At 40.6% G+C, this 14,410-nt stretch overlaps 1 long non-coding RNA gene across 1 annotated transcript in view; it reads right to left on the minus strand.

Moving 5' to 3' along the window:
* The window catches only part of LOC137514551 (uncharacterized), a 135,348-nt gene that overhangs the window by 3,869 nt on the left and 117,069 nt on the right, over nt 1-14,410 (minus strand). The window lies entirely within an intron of this gene.

Consider the following 14,410-nt stretch of genomic DNA (forward strand, 5'->3'; position numbering starts at 1 on the left):
AGCGCTGTACAGTGTATATATATATATTGTCTTGTCACTAACTGTCCCTCAAAGGAGCTCACAATCTAATCCCTACAATTGCCATATATCTATATTATGTAGTGTAAGTACTGTAGTCTAGGGCCAAATTTTTTTTTTAGGGGGAGCAAATTAACTCATCCGTATGTTTTTGGAATGTGGGAGGAAACCGGAGTGCCCGGAGGAAACCCACGCAGACACGGAGAGAACATACAAACTCTTTGCAGATAGTGCCGTGGCTGGGATTCGAACCAGGGACCCAGTGCTGCAAGGCGAAAGAGCTAACCACTACGCCACCGTGCTGCCTTATGGTCTAATCGTAAAATATTAAAGTAACATACCGTACATTATAAAATGGGCTGAATTTTGTTTTTCATTATCTCCACTGCTCAGTGTACCGTCATGAGAAAAATAAAATACACTTTTTGGTTAAAAGGTTTTGTCTATCAGGACATAAAAAAATAAGTCCTTAAGATGTCTTCAAACTGGGTAAATAGAACCTCAATACAAGACATATTACTGATGTAGCTATTCATGTCCTGCTTGGACCTAAATAAGGAAAAAACATGTACTGAGGGTGGTGTTCAATTTACATGCAAACAGTTATCAACCCCCTGCAGTCAAAACATGCCCAGAACAGGCTAGAACACTGATAGCAATAAAAGCAACTAAAAATGAAGGATCTATTTATTGTGGAGGAAAAAATGCAAGATCTGAGTTTCCAAAAAAGACTGCAGTGTCTTGTACTTAGCCGGTTCCTTTCTTAGAACTGGTATCTACTAGGGATGATCAGTAAGATGCCAATATTTTTGATTTCATGTAGGATTATGTACATTTTGTATGCAAATGTTTGCAGCTTGAAAATGGACCAATCAGTTTAAGCCTTGGTGGGACTTGGTCCATTTCAAGCTGCATAAATTTGCTTACAAAATTTACACAATGCAGCATGAACGCAGAAATATTTGTATCTCGTTGATCATCCCTAGTCCCTACTCTACCTACATCAGTCAGCTAGCAAGAAAACACTTCATATTTTAAAACCTGAGTTTTAAGCTGAAGGCAGTTCTGCTTCCAATCCTTTAAACAAAGAACACAATCATTCATAAACCAGTCGTTTTTTTCTTGACTTATTTATGCATAATTGCGTTCTCTTTGAAGCTTAAGAACCAGCTTTTCCTTCAGCTTGATAGTCATGTTCTAGATCTAGATCATAGTGTTTGCCTGTCTGCAGACTGGTGTAGGTAGAGTAGGGATCAGTTCTAAGGAGGGAACTATGAAAGGGTGAATTGGCTAAGCACAGAAGACACTACTGTCTTGATTGTAAACTTAGAGCCTCCATTTTGACAATTCACATTTGATTGATTACTGTTAGCATGTTTAGAGCATGTGAATGCAAAGCGTTAATGATTATTTGCATAATTTATTTAACAAACACTAGGGATGGGCAATACGATGCAAATAATTTTGAGTTGATGCAAATTTTAATGCAGCTGGAAAATGTGTCAATCAAATACAGAGGGCGCATACTTCCTTTCATCCACAGCGTCATCACACTGAAGAAGCCCACGTGATGTGGGCGTAACGCTATGTGGGCGTGGCTTACTGCGGATGGCTGACGGGACGCTCCTTCAACACACACGTGGATGTGAGCTTGATGTCTGCTTCAGGACTGCTGTAACCGGGTACCTGGTGGTTGCGGGACGCCGCAACTTTGCCACAAGTAATCACGCACTTGGAGGGGAAGGTAACGGCATATGTTTCCGCAGCATGGATGTTTGAAGATTCAACCCTCACTGTAAGTGATTGTAAATGCCGCATTGAGGCCGTTCTTGGCTGTGATTGGCTTTACAGCTGACGACTGATTGTAAAGGCGGATTTTTTCCATGGGACTGTGTTTGAAGTAATGGACGGTTGCCCATTGAAGAAGTTACATGTAGTGCTTTCTTAGATCCATTGAAATAATGGTACCAGAAGAGTTGAGATAGCTGGCCAGGAGTACATGGACATTTAGTGGCAATCCTACAAGTTTCCACGTTAGTGCAATTTAAGAGATCGGCCGATCTTGGTGGTATGGATGTGTTATAATTGTTGGTGTGTGGTTGTTATGGAGCGCTCCTGTTATGATAGCCTACGCAGGTTTTTATGGGGGGAGGTTTTGGGTTAGGGGATCACAGTAGGTGTGGGAATTTCTACAACTGATCTAATAAAGTTTTGCATTTTTATAGTTCATTGAGTGGCGGTCACTCTTTTTGTTGTGCTATACGTTGTGGTTGATGTCCTGCCTTCCCCAATCATATTTAGGTGAACTTATATTTAAAGGACCTGTGCACTGGATTGACACAATTTTGCTCAATCAAATACTGCTGCTAAAGCATGCAATTAGTTAATTTTCAAGCTGCACACATTTCCATAGAATTTGCAGGAACCCAGCCTTATTTTCATATAATTCACCATCCCAACAAAACAAAATTAAAAATGTAAATACAGTGTGTGAAAATGTAGTATACTACAGTCTTAGGAAATTAAGGACCACTATCATAAACAAAAATCAATTGTTCATGCTATAAAATACTTTTTTTCTAAGAGGCTGGCTGTCACTTTCACTAGGTACTATTAGTCCTACGGCTCTGGCAGGTTTAGGCTAGTACGCCTATTACTATGGATTCTCTATGTTTCTTTTATTCTTTTCAAAAACTCTACCTTTCAAGGATCTATATAAGGACTGGAACCCACTAGAGCGCTTTTTTGAGTGTTTAGGAAGTGCTTAAAATCGCTAGCGATTTCCCTAAACGCTCTGCCAATGTAAATAGATGTAACAAATTCCACAGTAGCGATTGCGATTAGCAAAATCGCAATTGCAGGACATGCAGCATTTTGGGAGTGTTGGAATGTAAACTTCTCTGGCAATTCAGACACTCCAGAATACAGACAGATACTCAGAAAGCATTTCTGGATACATTCCAATATGAATACACCAGTTATGAATAAAATGCAATGTCAGCTCTCAGAGCAAAATAATTGTACTTTGGGAACTTGTAAAGTCTAAATGAATAATAATACTTATGCACAAAAGCAAATATGATAACTGTATGGGATATAAAAAGTAGGAAAACATGTTTTTATTGAATATTATGTCAGAGTTTTATACCGCTTTAAAATCGCTAATCGCTATCACAATCGCTGGCACAAAGCTTACACTTTTTAAAATCGCTCCCAAAATCACCAGAAAACGCTCATGAAATCGCTTACAAAATGCTAATTAAAAACGCTAGTGATTTGTAGTGGGTTCCAGGCCTTAACCACTTGAAGAACATGGTGTTAAACCCCCCTAAAGACCAGGCCATTTTTCTTAAATTGGGCCACTGCAGCTTTAAGGGCTTGCTGCAGGGCCGCATAACTCATCGCACAATTGATCCCCTCCCCTTTTCTCCCCACCTTAAAGGGGAACTTCAGCCTAAACAAACATACTGTCATCAAGTTACATTAGTTATGTTAATTATGCATAATCTGGCAATGTTTTCCCTGCAAAATACAAGTAATCTGTTAGAATTTTCCCTCCAAAATACACATAATCTGGCATCGGTTTCCCTGCAAAATATACATCATCTAGCAGCATTTGCACTCCAAGATATTCATAATCTGGGAGCATTTTCCCTGGAAAATACAAGTAATCTGGCAGCATTTTCATTCCAAAATACAAATAATCTGGCAGCGTTTTCCTTCCAAAATACACATAATCTGGTGTTTTCCCTCCATAATATACATAATCTGAAATCCAACTATGCTAGGAGGGGGAACTCCACGTAGCTAATCAACCTAGGCCACACACCACTGGGAGGGCAGGGGTACATAACAATATACAGCAATGCATATATACAGGAAGTGTTTTTGATGCTGAAACCAGAATAATTAACGTAAAAGGGAATAGCTTACTGCATTCACACGTCAGATAAAAATGTTTGCAAACTAGAGAATCAGTCTGCTGCATAGGTGTCAGGATCTCTCCTGTAGCTTGTTCTGTCGCTTGCAGTGGAGCTGCAACTGGGCAGTTCTGACTTGTCTGCTTGCATTAGGTTGCGCATTCGCAGTGAGTCTTATTGTCATTTCTGCAATCACTCTGCAGTTCATAGCAGTTCAGGATGCTTTCAGGATTCCTCCTACTGTTTGCTGCAGTGGAACTGCAGCCAGATGGCCCTGGATTTCCTACATGCATGTTGTTGTATAGTACTGCATGTATTTGTTATGATAGTCTTTCAGCTAGCAAATGGTAATCAAGCCAGCTCAGGATTTAATGATTGCCATTCAGCTGTGTGGGAATTTGCATACCTGCATCCATTGGCTGATGCCGGCATAAAAGTCTGCCTCCCATTTCAGACCCCACCCGACATAGCGTTCAGCTCTCTGAGTTGTCGTTGGGTCTATGCTGTAAAAGTTGTTATTGTAAAAATGTATAATGTCTTGCTCTGTATTTTCATGTCTGCTGGACATTTGCTGACCTGCGGGGGTCAGTGAAGTCCTTCTGATCATGGGCGTAACAATAGACCCTGCAAGGGATGCAGCCGCAGGGGGGCCCAGAAGCCACAGGGGGGCCCTGTCCTGAGAGACTAACAACTAAGGGCAAGGAGAGAAAAAACTTTCAGCTCTTTGCACAATTGCTCAGCCACTGATAAGGAATCATACAAAGTTTTGCAGACAAAGATTTGGAGACAGTTCATATTCAGTGTTCAACAGGGTCTTGTGTACAACCCTGTTCTAACCCCAGCCTTTCCCTCCCTCCCTCCCCAAGTGCTGTGTACTGTAGTGATGCTTGAGGAGCCTGAGCACGGAGAAAAAAAAGCTTTCTATTCTCTGCACAATTGTTCTAATGACTGTGTGTGTGTGTGTGTGGGGGGGGGGGGGGGGGGGGAGGGAGTTGGCGGAGGGGGCCCCATGCACATTTTCTCAGGGGGCCCCAGTGATTTCTAGTTACGCCCCTGCTTCTGATCCTGATAGTTAGATTCTGCCAGCACCACGTTGGTGATTAGTAGTATTCCTTCTAGCCTTTGTTCTTGCCTTGTTCTTGAGGACGAACTATAGCAGCGGTGGCCATTAGTTCGCGCCTACCTGTTAGTCTTGTCTATCTCAGTGTGAATGTTGCCGTCACTGAAACAGTGACTAGATTGGCTAAGCATTCCGTCTGTCTGTCTGTTTTGTTAATTGTCATTATTTGTGCTTTAGCTAGTGAGTTATTTGAGAGCTACATTTCATATATTGCGCATCAGCACGATATATATGTACTCTACTCAGTCAGTATTGTATTATTGTAATAATGTATTGTGTACCGACCTTTGCCTGCCTCTCGACTACGAATCTACCTAATCCTTCCAATACGACTGATATCTACGTCTGTTGTGTATTGTATCACATAGCCTCTAGCCTGATAGGCGGCCCAGAGCTGCAGTTGCTCTGGGCAATCTTGCTCCCTTGTTCATTACACCTGTGTCCATCTGTGGAGCCTCTTCCATTATCCAGCTACTTAGCCTTGTTGTGCTGGGTGGTCAGAAAGTATGCCCCCCCCCCCCCCCCCAGCATTACAATAGGTTTGTCAGAAGGGTTTGAATGACACTACACACATGTAGACAATCAGTTCATGCAAAAGACCCAAGAAATGCTTTTGTAGTCCACTTACTTCCTTCTTTTTCCCATGCTGTGCTCATGACTGTAAAGAAATATGTGGCGATCTCAGACACACCTTGTTTATCGAACGATTGTCTGCAGGCCATATCAGCCAGGATGGAATCGAAAGACTTAGAGACAAATATATTCGGTTGCTATCTTTAGAGGTCTTTTGCAAACTATTTTATAATAATTATCGGCAGATTAATTATTGAACGTTGCTTGTTGTCAACATTAAGATACCCATCCACATAAAAACTGATAAAAATGAAAGATTTCATCCATGTCAGCGTGTACCTAAAGTTTGATGTCAGCATGTACCTAAAGCTTTAGTATCAGAACAAATTCACTGTAAACCTGTTAAAGCGTTAATATGACGTCTTTTTGCTCCTTTAAGAGAGAGGTATATGGATTGATTTCCTTTTAAGCAATACCAGTTGCCTGGCTAACTTGCAGATCCTCTGCCTCTAATTCTTTTAGTCCTAGACCCTGAACAAGCATGCAGCAGATCAGGTGTTTCTGACATTTTTGTCAGATCTGACAAGATTGACTGCATGCATGTTTCTGGTGTGATTCACGCTACTGCAGACAAATAGCTCAGCAGGGCTGCCAGGCAACTGGTATTGCTTAAAAGGAAATCAATATGGCAGCCTCCATAAACCTCTCACTACAGTTGTCCTTCAATTTATAAAATATTGCTGTGTCAATATTATGCCATCTTTACTTAAAGAGGAGCTGTTAGGTATAGGGTCTCAGAGAAAATAAACACATATATCAGTAGCTAAAGATTGGCTGTACTTACATTACATATGCATTTCACTGTCCACGTTTGGATTTCACAGAATTTGTATATAGTATATGCAGAGATAGATGCTCCTGACAGCTCATGGCAGGCTCCATGTTTGTGAAGCCAAATGTGTCGTCATGTCCTGCCTGCTTCTGATCACAGATAAGCTCCTTCTTGAACAACACGGCGTGCAGTGAATATTAATGAGCCATGTGGCTAGGAACAATAGCTGACTCCTGCAGTGTAGTCTGCCCGGAGATTTATCAGTGCTACGCTCTGGACTGATTACACAAGCTGCTGTACCGTCTCATTAGCAGCCGAGGGGAGGGCCCCAGAATGCTTTGCAGTTTAGCTGCGGCTTGCGTCTTTATGGGTCTATAACAGACTAAGATAAGCACACATCAAAGGTAACTGAAATGTTTATCTTCACTAATGGCTTTTGAGCTTCCTTCTAAACTGTTTAACACAGGAGAATAGAGGTTTAAATTAGCTTCTGCAGCCTGACAGTTACTCTTTAAGAAAAAAAGATGATTCAATAAACTCTTTAGTAGAATAATCTGCTTATATAACTGACCAAGGTTTTTCTTTTACTTTTCAGTGTATGATATACAGTATATTTATGGTCTAAAACTTGCTGTGGGTCTTTCATTATTAACTACCATACTTAAATATTAGTCCATTGGTATCACTCAAATTGCCCGCAAAAAGACTGGGTGTATATGTGTCAACTTTATCTAAGATTAGCTGCCTTTAAAGATCGTGTAATATTCTTCCAAACAGGATATTGTTATATATTTACTACATCAAGAAACAGCACTAAAGTTGCTTTGAGCCGTGCTGCAGTCTTGCTCAAACTTGCTAGAACATCCTGTCAGGTACACGTAATGCATTTTGTTGTACATGCTTTTATCACTATCATGACAAATGTGACCTGCAGCTAAGTTTCTATGATTCTGTTCCAACGGTTGTATTCATCATGTGTTTATACTAGCTGTCTTATGTGATTATGTGAATTCAACTGCTGAAAGAGCCAAAACAAATGACACGTACATACAACTTAAGGTGGCCACACATGATACAATAAAATGATCCAATTTTATGGCAATCCTATTTTATTTGTTCGGGAAATCCTATTGAATTTCATGTTTTTTTCAATAAAAATAATTCAAGAGTGGTGAGTTTTTCTTATCAATTGTTCTGAAAATTGAATGATGTAGGGTAGATTGTCAATTTGTTTTAGAGTTCTCAATCTTTATTTTTCTTAATTGGGAAAAAATTGAACTCACGTGTGTGGTACAATGGTCAGATTTTTCAAATGTCACAATCAATCAGAAAAAAATATTGTAATTCTTGCACTGAAAATATACGTAAAACATTGTATGGTGTGTGGCCACCTTAAGTACAACACAGACTCATATGAATATGTTTTGTGTTGTTACGTCTAGGTAGGTAACAATGCTCACTTGCATGCTCCCATTCCATCAATTGCCCAAATTTCCACATTTTAATTTTTTATTTATTTTCTATATTTCGCCCATAGTGGAAACTTCTGAAGTATTATTTTATTGGTTTAAGTTTTCAAACAATACAATCAATCAAGAAAATTGGCTAAATTTAAAAGAGCTACAGAAAAAATTAAAACATGTATGGTGTATGGCCAGCTTAAAGGGAACCAGAGACGAACGGTCTTTAAAGAATGAAAAAAGATGTTATACATACCTGGGACTTCCTCCAGCCCTATAAGCCTGGATCGCTCCCACGCCGCCGTCCTCCGCTGCCTCTGTCGCCGGTACTGGGTCCCGTCACTTCCGCCGGAAGCGAGCAATTGTACGCAAGTGCAGGGACTCCCTCCATATCTTTACGCATGTGCCTGCGCAGTACGGAGGGAGCGCACTGCGCTTGCGTCGACTGGCTCGACTAGCCGAAAATTACGGGACCCGGTACCGGCGGATAGAGGCAGCGGAGGACGGCGGCGTTGGAACGATCCAGGCTGATGGGGCTGGAGGAAGTCCCAGGTATGTATAACATCTTTTTTCTGTCGTCTCTGGTTCTCTCTAAGTATCAGTGGTAACCCAAAGACTTATTTACAGTATGTAAAGTGATTTATACACTGCAGCCATCACACTGTGCTCAAATAGTAATTGTTTACTGAGGCTCGCAAGTAAATAAATTATAGTGAACATAGTTTACCCTGTTCAGGCTGTTCTGACCATTCTGGTATCCCAAGCAACATGGGCATCAGCAGAATACCATTTCTTTTACTCTGTAAAAGTAAGGCCTCTTTCACAAGGGAGGTTGAACTGCCTGACAAGCGCTAATGCAGTCTCACAGGAAGAATATGTAGCTGATGTCAAGCTGCCATGAATTTCATCATTGAAGGAACTACACTCTTGGAAGGAGAAACGTTGAATAAATTGACAACCGTTAAGGTTCTTCTCTAGGAAATCCAGAAAGTCTCCCCTTCAGATGTTTTTTTTTTCCCTTTTATTACTTACAGACAAATGGCATGCCCGTATGCAGTTAACTTTTTCTCCTGAGTTTTATCTTAGCTGATATTTTTGACAACTTGTCAATAAAATGTACTTAAGGGTAGATTAAAGCAACCCTGAAATGAAAATGAATTTAAAAAATGAATGAAAATGAATGCATGTGTAATAGTAATGGTAAATAGAAAATTAGTAACAAAGAACAATCTCATATTTTAATTTTCAGTTTAGGAACTACATTTTTAAAACTGAATTCTAAACAGCAGCCATGACTGATGTAAAATCAGCTTAATTCTGCTGCAAAACATAAGAAATTACCCTTTTGAATGTTTCAGCTTTAAAACCTTATCCACATTGATTCTTTAGCCAGTTAAAGGTGTTTTGACTATTTTCTTTTTCAGGACAACGGGCAAATTTCGACTTAGGCCCCGTTTACATTTAATCAGTTGCTCTCAGTTATAACTGAGATTTTCTCCCCTGATGACGCAAGATTGCGAAACTGGTCGGGAAGGCGACAGGCGGCACCATTTTATTTGAGGTCTTCTATTGACCATTTTATGCGCGCTACTTTTTCGGGGTTCCCAGTGCACGGGCCCCGTATGTGAGTTTCTTTTATCCTTGTTTTTAAATTGTTTTACTTGTTATGTAATAAAGACGGTTTACACTTAGATGTGCCGTACATCTCTCTCATGTCACTATCCTACTGGACTCCTCTTTGGCGAGTCTCTGCGACCTCAGGATATCTAATATATTCCGGAGGAATCTGTGGTGTGCAACATCGCTGGTGAAACGACACCATTTGAAAGTTCTGCGGACCATCCATAAAACTCGTTTACAACCTTATAATGTGGGTTGTTGGAATCTGGTAAGCCTTGCTTCTTTACCTTTTTGTTCGAAGATCCTGTATACCAGAAAATGACGAAAGCTGTATTACTATAGACCTGCGCTGATTTTCAAAGTAATGTCCATGTTTTCCTTTGGCACCTTTCACACTTAACGCCTTTTAACTGAAATATTTTTCACAATGCACTGCTATGGAAAAAACATGTACCAACGCATACTAAGGCATACTAACGCACACTAACGCATACCCCTTGCATTAAGTGTGAAAGAGCCCTTACTGTTTGACTACATCATTTGCATAGATACCAGAACTTGATTTTAACACTGGCTGTGCAGGAAAACAGAAGGGGACTTCAGACAATTTCTTAGATGGACTAGTCCAATATGTACCTATATTTATCTCATCACATCACATGTCAGTTCAGGTACCATTTAAAGAGACTCTGAAGCCTCTTAAAACTCCTTTTTTTTATTACACAATCCTGTTTAACACATTAGCCCTACCTAAACCGCCGCATCCCTGCGGCTGTAATCTTTCTAAATCCCCCCTAATCCCCCCCTCCCTCTCCTCTGCAAAATCCACGACTTTCTTGGTCGTGGATTTTGCTGCTGTTGGAGGCAGAGCTATGAGCCGCAGCTCTGCCTCCATGCGCCATCTATCAGCAGCGGATCTCCGCCTCTCCCAGCCCCTCTCAGCAAAGGAAGACTGAGAGGGGCAGGTGAGAGGCGGCGATCCGGGCTGACAGATGCGCTGAGAGGCAGAGCTGCAGGAGGCTTCAGAGTCTCTTTAAGCCCTTTAGACTTGTATGCTAATTGTAGTGTTCTTTTGACACAGAGGGCAAATATATTTCTTTTTCTCTGTGTCCATTAGTACTGTAGGTCACCAGATCATTAATTTAGAATATTTTTTTTGTTTTTGTACTTATTGACTTTTTCAAGTTTTGAATAAAAATTATATTTTATATTCATTGAAGTCCGGTGTTTGCCTTGTACTGCTCCACTTACAACAGTTACCCTATTGTTTGCCTTAGAATATTTAGATTTAGACCATCACAGTATTACGATTCTTGATTTCTTTGATACAAGCTATACACTACAAATCTGACTAGATGATGGTTGGCTCAATCATATTTATCATAATTCTAGAGATATGAATTTGTATTATATATTTGCACTACACAGAGAATTTAATGTGTGCATCAAACCAAGTAAAACCTGACAAATCTGGCTTTGCAAATTTGGCCTAATTGGCTTCTCACGAGACATTACTCATGCAAATATGCATTTGCTTTCGCATGCCAAAGTTTGCAGGGTCTAAAACTAATACCGCAAAGCGGTTGCCCTGCGGGGATTAGTTCTTGCTACATTAGCACTATCCAGGAGAGCCACGTGGAGGCTCCCCAATGCCTATTTTTAATATTGGGAGGTGGGTGCGGACGGCCATCCCCGGCGCTGACCATGCTTGGGGGGGGGGGGTTTGCCTGTGCCCCCCAGCCTCCCCCTCCAGGATGGCGCTGTGGTTCCCAAGCTGTGAGAGGGCTTGGGGCCCCGCGGCCCCCCATTTTTATAGGGGCATTGGGGAGCCTACTCGTGGCATTCCTGGATAGTGCTGATGTAGCATGAACTAATCCCACCAGGGCAACCACATTGCGGTATTGGTTTTTGACCCTGCATAATTTGGCATGCGAAAGCAAATGCATATTTGCATGAGCAATGCCTCATGATAAGCCAATTAGGCCAAATTTGCAAAGCCAGATTTGTTAGGGTTAAACTTGGAGTTTGATGCACGCATACATTTTATTGTGGTAAGTATTATATTTTAGACTTGGTGCTTGTATAGGTCAGTTTTAGAAATAGCTTGGACTTTCCTGAAATGTATGACCCCTGAAGTAGTTGGGCGATGTCAATAAAGTGGTGTTCCTGTCAATTGGCTATCCAAAAACAATATGCCTATCCTTCCTAATGCCTAGCCTTAAAACCTTCCCAACATAATGTTAATTCTTTCCTAGTGCCTAACCCTAACCCTCTCCCCCTCCCCCCCCCCCCCACACACACACAATGTACATACCTTCCTGACACCTAACACTAACTACCTAACAAACAGTGTTTCCTAATGCCTAAACCTCACCTATAAACTGTCATTGTTAAACCTAACCTTTCCCTACCCTATCCCCAACACTAACCCTTCCTAACTCTAATGTCTAAGCAAAACTGATGTTCAGTTCTTGACTGGTATTGACAGAATGTCGGCCAACATGGGGCTATAGTGTCTAAACACAATCATTCCACATGCTCCATCTTTCCTTCCTTTTCAAAGCCCTTTTCTCACATCAAAGACAAGGGGCTTATCCCCACCTCTAGTAGTCAGTAGGAGTTTGAGGTAATTAATGCTCATCACATAAATATAGATCTTGGTGGTTGAGTTATGGTAAAATTTGGAAGCTCCCTTTATAAGGGGGCATCCAAAAATCACCCCAGCAGTGGTTTGGAATGAGTATAGGGGTACCTCTTAGCTGTTGCTGTGCCTGCAAAGAGTTATATTAGAAACATACACTGTTTAAAAACAGTTTAATAAAAAAAAGTGATTTTCTGTTAAAAAGTAAATTTTAATGATCTATTTGGAGGCTCTGGAAATAAAGACTGGGCTTACCTCAGAGAGCAATACCAGATACCAATGACTGAAATATGTAGATACTTGAAATTGTGATACTGAATTAACAACCTCATAGGAAGCAAAGCTTCCTTTCCACTGAATGTATGTAACTCATTTTAATATGACTTGCCTCTGAGCTCTTCTCTCAAATAAGTGCATTTCCAGCGCTCCTCTCCATGCTTACCAAAGACAATGGGAGACAGACTTTCAGGTAACAATTGGGGTGATATTTGGTCCACAGAGGTCACCTATAAGGTTTTACTATGCTGGTACTGCATCCCAATTCAGACTGCCCATATTAGCAGAAGTTCAGGGGATAGATGCTTTAGTTTAGACAATGTGGGGAAGAGAGGGGCCCTCGTCCACATATTTTGGTCTTGTCCCAAACTAATGTGCTTCTGGTTTAGAATTTATGGAATGTTACTATTTTCGTTATGTCAGTTAGTGGTTAGCAAAAAACCTTGGAAAGCCTTCCAGCTCAAGGAAATACCAATCCTAACCGTACAATAAAGGAGACTGGCTTTGCTTGTTTTAGTAGTTGCCAAGCAGACATTAACTAGAGCCTTGGATAAATTCAGTGTCTAGTGGAAAGAAGTGAAAGCCTGGGTCACTAACTTCATGATTCATGAAAGTATAGCCAGTTCAGTCGACAAACAAGAGCAGTACAAAAAAGTGTGGGAACCCTGGACAAGAGAATAGGCCTACCCTAGTGCTGTTGTCTCTTCTATAGCACGGTGGTCCCTGCCATATTAATCAGGTCAGCTATTCCTAAACTCCAAACACTTCTCATCCAAACCACCACCCCCTCCCTAATACAGATTTTTTTTTCCTTACCAAAATTTGAAACAGTGTGCATGGTATGTAGCTTAGGTTGGATGTTTGATAATATGGCACAGCAGTAACAGCTAGGACTCAGTGATAGGGAAACTTGGCTCACCAGCTGTTAAGGAATTACAAGTCCCACAATGCATTTCAGGAGTTTGACAGCCATGATTCATAAAGGAAAGTGCATTTTGGGACTTGTAGCTCCTTAACAGCTGGAGAGCCAAATTTGCCTATCACTGATGCTAGGTGAAGGCTTTCTCCCTGTAGCCAGTTTGATATATGTTATGTTTGCAATCTTTACCACCCTGCTGCCGAAATTGAAATTCTTATTGTAAAAACCTACTGTTGTATGCACATTGCTACAAATGTATGTGCATTTGACTCTGATAAAAAGATTGAAAAACAAATTTAAATATCTGCACTACATCAAAAAGTGCAATGCTGCAGATCAATCGATATTCAACAGGAATTGTTGTTCAGTGTGTGGAAGGAATCGATTCCTTCTGAATTGATTCTTTTCAGAAAGTTATCGGTCCTTTTGGAACATTGGGTGGAAATTGCCTAATCTCCATGCTCCCATCCAAAGACTGACTAAGCATTACCTTGTACTCATACTGTGCTGCATGATCTGATCTTTCTTGTATTCAGGTATTGTCATTTTGCTGTATGTCACCCCTAAATATTGTCTGTAACTTAACTAATGTCCAGCGCTGCGTAATATGTTGGCGCTTTATAAATACAATACATAAATAAATAATAAATCTATAAGTATATGGCAAGCTTTAGAGAATTGCTAACCTTAACGCTACCGATTGTTGTAATTAAATCAGGCCCGAAGAGCAGTTTGCATTTTGAATGTGAACACACGCAATCTTGTCCAGCAGCGCTGCTGAGCAATGTGCATCAGTTGGCATTACTGCATGTTTGAATGAACATTTATAAAAGCACATTATAGATATGGTTTTGCTTTAATAGAATTTGATGCAATTTATTTTCACAGCTGATGGGTATTTTTTTCTCAGGAGGTGGTACATGCAAATTCCTAAAGAGTAGAATATTGTACAGTATGTGTTATTACATAATAATTATTGATGCTGGTGTGGCAGTACAACAATTCAGGTTACGCTGAACAGGCAGGATAAA

Source organism: Hyperolius riggenbachi, chromosome 1 (genome assembly GCF_040937935.1).
Source record: "Hyperolius riggenbachi isolate aHypRig1 chromosome 1, aHypRig1.pri, whole genome shotgun sequence".
Taxonomy (NCBI): Eukaryota; Metazoa; Chordata; class Amphibia; order Anura; family Hyperoliidae; genus Hyperolius; species Hyperolius riggenbachi.